The sequence below is a fragment of the Ailuropoda melanoleuca genome, chromosome 17 (assembly GCF_002007445.2).
Source record: "Ailuropoda melanoleuca isolate Jingjing chromosome 17, ASM200744v2, whole genome shotgun sequence".
Taxonomy (NCBI): Eukaryota; Metazoa; Chordata; class Mammalia; order Carnivora; family Ursidae; genus Ailuropoda; species Ailuropoda melanoleuca.
In genome coordinates this window covers 2,557,556-2,564,225 of record NC_048234.1, presented here as the reverse complement: position 1 = coordinate 2,564,225, position 6,670 = coordinate 2,557,556, and the positions used below count along the sequence as shown (strand labels likewise).

The window sequence follows — 6,670 nt, the reverse complement described above, 5'->3', positions numbered from 1 at the left end:
CTTCCTCCTCCCCCCCCCCCCCCGCCCCTTCCCGTCGGTGCTGCCTCGACCCACGACGGGCGCAGCGCTCCCCTTCTGGGCACCTTCCCTTTAGCCCCAGTTCTTCCCTCTCGCCTCTCTGAGCCCAGGATCCCCGTCCCCGCGCCTCTTCCTCGCCTACCCCGCGTCCCCGCAGGTAGGGAGCCGGCTCCGCTCCCGGGATCGGTCCATTGAGAGTCTAGAGTACAAAGAGCTGCGAGAGGCGAGCGTAGAGTACAAAGCGGCGGGGGCGGGGCCAGCGCTCCAGCTGGAGCTCGCGCCGGGCAGGAAGCCGGGGGAGAGCGCGCGACGAGGGGCTGGGGGCGGCTGGAAAGTTCGCCTTCGCCGAGAGAAGTCTGCGCTGTGGGGAAATTTCCACCCAACCCGCAAGGGCAGGCGGGTTTCTGGTGAAAAGAGTCCTCCCTCCGCAGGGCAAGGTCGTCTGTTTGCATGCAAGCGCTAGGACCCTACACGTCCCGGCGCGCCACTCCCCGCCGAGCCCGACTCCACGCCTGGGCTCTGCGGACCCTCTCCGCGGTTCTGGCGGAGTTTCTGCCCCGAACTCTCTCCTCACCACACAGACTTTCTCTCAGTTCCCAAGCCCTGGCACGAGTAGAGTGCTTAACTGCGGTCCAGTGTAACCCCGGCCAGATTCCCCCACCCAAGTCCCGGACCACGCATGGGAAGCCGGGGGGAACCGGGGATCCGGGCATCAGAGGAACAGATCCCCGCTTGCGAAGGGGTGCCCAGGGCGCCGCCAGTTACCAGGAAATGCAGCTTCCCCTAGTGCGATGATGACACTTCCCCTCCACCACTTCCCCTTTCCCACGGGGAACTGACTCAGCTTTCCCTAAAGCACTGAGCCCCGTCCCTCCAGCCCCCTTCCACCTTTGTCCACAAACCCCCACGCCGGCACTCAGAATACAGCAGCCCTCATTGGAGAACAAAAACTTCCTGTGCACTAAACACACACTCACTCTCGCCAACCACCTCGGATCCCTGTCCCCACCCGGGACCCAGGCGCCTGACTTCCCCCCCACACACACCATCCGCCTCCCGTACAAAGCCCTCCCTCGGGGTCTGATTCAGGCTCGGGGCGTGGGGGGGGGAGAGCGTGAGTCACCCAGAAAACCTTCCCCTATTCCCACTGACTCAGTCCCCGCCTCCCTGAACACACACAGACACACAGTCAGAGGCAGACACAACTCAGCCCACACACCGCTCACCACCGGTCCCGCGGAATTTCCCCTCTCGTCTTCCCCCACGACGGCCCCTCCCCGCGCCCGCCAGCTTCGACGCCCCGTTCACACCTGTTCCCCAGGCGCCGGCAGGCGGCTCGCGGTCCACTCTCACCTCCACTCTCGCTTTGGGGCAGCAATAGCCCTTCCCGACTTCCCGGTGTCCGTACTAACCAAGGGGAAGGGACAACCACGGGCAGGCATAAAGAAGGACACCCACAGACTCCTCGAAGGCAGGTGAGAAGAAGACGCACGCGGCCAGAGCCAGGCTGGGAGGACGGTATACTTCTGGGGCAGACATTCCATTCCAGCCTCTCCCGCCCGCCCCACAGTCCCGGGGGCCAGCCGCCCAGAAAGGGTTAATTCTTCTCCCGCCGAGGCCACGCCCTCTCCATCCGGGCACTCCCGGCTGAGCCCAGCTCCGCCCCTTCCATCCGGGCTCTGGACTCAGGGACTTTAACCGACCCCCTCCCCCGGAGCCCCGAGAGAGACCCACTCCATCAATCACACCCACTTAACCCTCTCCCCGCTCGAGCCCGAGAAGCCCCTCCGCGCAGCGCTCGAGCCGCGCGGGACGCAGGGTAAGGGGCCAGACGTGCGCACGCAGACTCACATGCCGGCCACAGACAAGACCCCGCAGATACGGTTTTCCCCAGCAGGCGGTCGGCGAGGCACGGCACGCGCGCCGAGGTGGGGCCGGTCCCGGAACCCCGCCGCATCCCGCTCCCCGCCAGGCCTCATTCTGCCCGGTGGAAGCGAGGGGTTACAGGCTCGCTTCTTACCTGGGGGAGGGGGGGAGGCGGAGGGGAGGACCGCCGGCTGGGGCGCCGCTGTGACTCAGCCACCCGGGCAGGCCGCCCGCTCGGGATTCCCTTCCCCAGCCTTCCCCCGCTGCTGGCCCCTCCCCGCCCCCCACCGAGGAGTGACAGTGCCGGCCCCGGCCCGCTATGTGTCACTGCGAGCCTTGTGTCTGCCTCTGACTGGACCGCTGTGTTCACCAGTGTGTCTGACAAGGTCGGCTGTGTGTGGGTCCCGGTGTCTGTCTGTGTGCACCTGCAGATCTGCTCAGCTCGTCTCCAGCGCCTGCGTCTGACACGTTCCTGTCATTATGCCTGTCTACATGACTCTGAGGGGCTGGCTCTGTCTGTGTGTCTGCCTGGCTCCTGTCTCGGTCTTTTGTCTGGGTCGGCCTCTGCATCACTTGCGTGATCACGTGTGTCTCTGCACATGCCCTTCTGTGTTTGCCTTCATGTTCCTCAACAGAGTCTGGGAAACACTGGAGCAGGCTGACCCTGCTGACTCCTCGCCTCACTCCCCGGAATCCTGACGGCTTGCTGGCTCAGTGATCCTTCTGTTGGAGTCAAATATTTGGGCGTCTGTCTGCCTTCCATCAAGTTCTGTCCTATTCCTCAAGGTCCTTGCTTATCCTCACAGCTCCCAGCGGCTCCCATTATGATGATAATTGCTAGCATTCAGTGAATACTTATTACATGCCTGGCACTGTGTTAAGCACTTCACATACATTTTTAAAACTCCCCCCCACCACCACCCCAAACCTAAGGTCGGGGGTACTTTTTCTTTTTTACCCCATTTTACAGATGAGGAAATTGAGGCTCAGAGAGGTTAGGTAACTTGGTCAAGTTCACTCTGCAAGAGAGTGGAAGAGCTGGGCTTTTTCCCAGGGCCTCAATTCTTTCCACTCTTCTAGAAGGCCTCTGTCCTAGTCTCCCTCCCTTGGTTTTATCCTCACAGGCCATCTCCTGGGTCAGCCTGCCCCAGGGTTCTACCCCAGGCATCTCTACCATCCCAAATGTCTCAAGTCTTCTAGAGCAGGTGTGGGCAGAAGCCTGTGTAGCAGATCTCAGAAGCCATTGCTTTCTTGGCAAGAAAGCTCATTCAGTTAACACATTCATTCAACACAATTCCAGTGAGGCACCCCAATGTGCAAACCATCTTGCCAAATAGAGACACAGAGAAGAAAACAGTCCCACTCAAAAATTCAGTAAGTAGTGGAGAAGAGCGACACACCCTCAGAGAACTCAAGTCCCTGGCTTGGGTATCATCTTTTCTCCTAGAGAATGAGGGATGGAGGCTCTGTCCTGCACAGCCTCAGGCAGACAACTGGCGGAGAGAGGCAAGGAGAAGAGGAGTAAGACTTAGGGTGTGTGTGTGGGGGGGGGCAAATGCTATAGTGCAGTGGGAACAGAATGGAACAGAAGGGATCTGGAAGGAAAGGTGAGATGCCATGATTGCCACGGCAACCGCAGGCCTTCCCGGCAAGGGCCTCCAGTACCTCTCCAAATCAATTTCCAATCACCATCCAGAAACCAGAGTGTTCAACAACTCTTCTAGGGCACCCCCACCCCAAGAAAAATCCCTCCAGGATAGCTCACCTCTACCATGCAGCTTGCAAACTCTAGCTCAAGTCAATTCAATAAGCCACTGAGTTGTAGCACTGGGGGGAGATTTTTTGGTGGTAGTGGAGAGGCTGCTGATGTACTGGGCTGAACCATTCACAGACAACAGAGGGGAGCTCCATAAACCAGGAAGACTGAACCACTCAAGCACCACATGGTGGGGGGATGGATGCTCAGAGTTGGACTGGACCATTCTGAGGAGTGGGCATGATCCAGATCGTACCACTCTTCTTCAAGGATGTGGTGCAGAGTTGGACTGCCCCGGGTGGGGGAGGTGTTGCTCAGGGGCAGGACTTACCAGATGGAATCTGATGTGCCCTGTCTCATTGGACCCAGTGCCCCAGCGGTGGGGTGCAGCAGACCGCAGTGGGTGGGGTGGGTGGTACTACGGGGCTGGCATGGTGCCTGGGGGAACCTAAAAGAAAAAAAGCTAGTTAGAAGTGGGGTCTCCCAGGCTGGAGAATTTTCCTGTGCTCCCTGTCTTCTTAGTGAGGAGAAACCATGCACTGGTGGTCAGATGGGATGGGAGAACCTGTTTCCATGGCAACCAGAAAAAGCCATCCCCAAAGTGGTCCTCCAGCCTTCCCCTTTAGGAAGCAGCCTGGAGCAGGGGGTAAGAGGCGCCTGCCAGGGCGTCCGTGTAGGTCCGCGGCGGACAGCCAGTCCATGACCCCTCTTCCGACTGAAGCCTCCTGTTGAGAGTCCCTGGTCCCAGAGTAGCCCCCATGGCCCCTGACCTCTGCAGCGAAGTCAGCCTCCATCCTGGCCCCAGGCCTGTAGATCGTCGGCCTTCAGCTCAGCCTCCTCCCTAACCTTATCAAGATACCAGTCAACCCCACCCTCTGGACTCTGCCCCCTCCCCTTCCCCCAGGCGGGCGCAGGCAGGTCTTGGCGAGCGGCACAGGTGGCCAGACTAGACGAACGGGCCCAACAGGGAGGAGCCTCCCTTGCCTCCCTCCCGAACAAGGACTGACTCTGGGCCTGGGTCTGGAAGTGGCCTCTGCTGCAAGCCTCCCTTCCATCCCACCCCTCAAGGCCATATCCTGTTTCTCCATCACCTCCTTCCTCTCTGTGGCCCGAGAGGGTGACAGAGGCCCACTCCCTCCCCTCCTCTCACAGACAAAAAGCTAGGTCTTCTAACAGAAGTCCAGGGTCAAGAATCAGGTGTCCATCTAGGGTCACACCTAACTCTCGCCCTTTTTTTCAGACCCACTCCTCAGGGACCCGTGGTCAGCCCTGTAGGTCCCAGACACTTGGGCTCCCAGTCTAGTCTCTCCATTCCCCGGCCTTGCAGCCCACAGCCTTCCCCCTGCCCCAGAGACTCAGGCCTCTGGCCCCCAGCCTCCATGATGCAACGGACTGCAAGCCTCCGGGCTGCTGATGACACTGCCCCACGGGAGGCACGAGGCGCGACTCCTGACCCACGCAGGGCCCCTCCGTGCGCCAGGCAGGGGCCAGCTGCAGACGAGAGAGGCCAGGCAGGCAAAGTTCTTCTGCTGGAGAGGGAACCTTCCAGGACAGGGATGCTGAGAATGGGGGACGAGTGTGCGTGTGCGTGCAGTCTGCAGTGCTTGTGTATGTGGTTGTGTTAGAGGGGAAGGGGAAGCTGGGGAAGGTCTAGCCTAGACAGAGGGGAGTGGCAGGCCTTGGGACACACCAAAGAAGGAGTGAGGGGCAGCCAAGGGGGGTCACAGGGGTGTGTATGGGGTGTCTGGACACCAGAGTGGGGGAGGGGCCAACAGCCATTTAAAGGGCCAGCCCCAGAGCTTTAATCCCTCACCAGCCCTGGCCCCAAGCCGGAGGCTGTAATTCATCTGTCCAACAGCTGGGGTGGGTGTGTGTGTTGGGGGGGGCGCATGTGGACGGGAAGGGGGAGCTGGGGGAGGGGCTGGGGCTTTCTTGTGCACAGAGCCAAACAACAAAAGGGGAAGCTGAAGGGCCAGCTCCAGTGTGCCCAGGCCAGGCTGTTGACCTGCAGACCCACTGGCGGTCCCCACCTGATGGCCCACACACTCCATAGTTCGGACTCAAGGACTCTTGGGCAAGGAGTCCGAGCACCCAAAGGTGGGGCCTAGGAGAAGGTCCAAGCTGAGTGCCTCCCCTCCCCCGCAAGCTGTCACCCCTCCTTGCAGGTCCCGGCCTCAGCACCATCCTAGACCTGGCAGGCCCCACGACAGATTCAGCCTCAAATGCCCTGTTCACCAGCCAAGCCTCCCCAGACACAGCCTGCCGGCTCCCCCTCCCGCCGGCACAGGGTGGCAGCGGCCACACCGAGGCTGTCCCTTTAAATCATTACCACCCCTGATTGTGTGGACAAACCGAGGGCCCTGCCCCCCCAGGCAGGCGGCTTGCCACCTCCCCCCCAAGAGTCCCCAGAAATGTGAGGGCCATTTAAAGGGAGAACAGAGAGGCAGCCAGGTCTCTAGCTGCCCCCACCCCCACCCCGCACACACTCACAGCCCCTTTCCCCAGCGACATACAGCCCCTTGCCCCTCCAGAGGGCCCCCCAAATTCCGGTTCTCTCCCCACCCCTAGAGACTGCTAGAAGGAGAAAGGGGGCCAGAGTTGGGGGGGTGGGGAACAGGGGGAGCGAGAAAAGGACAGGGACTGCCTTCTTACTCAGAGCCCCAGGGGACAGGTCGGAAGGAAAGCCAAGCCCAGAGAAGCAGAGAGACAGAACCCCGAAAGGTGCCGCGGGCAGACCTGGGGCGCAGAGGCTGTCGGGCGAGGGGAAGGGAGTCGGGCTGCACGAGACAGCGGCGCGGCCAGCGGGCGACAAGCCCAACTGGGGGAGATGGAACAAGGAGGGCCAGGGAAAAGAGGCAAGTCCAGAGGAAAATGGGGAGACAGAATCGGGGAAAGGGGTCATCCGGGAGGGTGTGGAGGAAAATCCGAGAAGGGAGGGCGAGCCAGGCCGGGGTTACCTGCTGGGTGTCTGTCCCCCGGCGGTGCCCCCGGAGTCCGGGTAGGGAGGGGGGGAGCAGCAGGGGGGGGAGT

At 61.3% G+C, this 6,670-nt stretch overlaps 1 protein-coding gene across 1 annotated transcript in view; it reads right to left on the bottom strand.

Annotated features, from left to right (window-relative positions):
- Positions 1-6,670, bottom strand: part of KDM6B (lysine demethylase 6B) — a 19,521-nt gene that overhangs the window by 8,680 nt on the left and 4,171 nt on the right. The window contains exon 2 of the mRNA XM_034647272.1: positions 3,972-4,088. The gene's annotated coding sequence lies outside the window, so the exon portion shown is untranslated. The remainder of the gene's footprint in view (positions 1-3,971; positions 4,089-6,670) is intronic.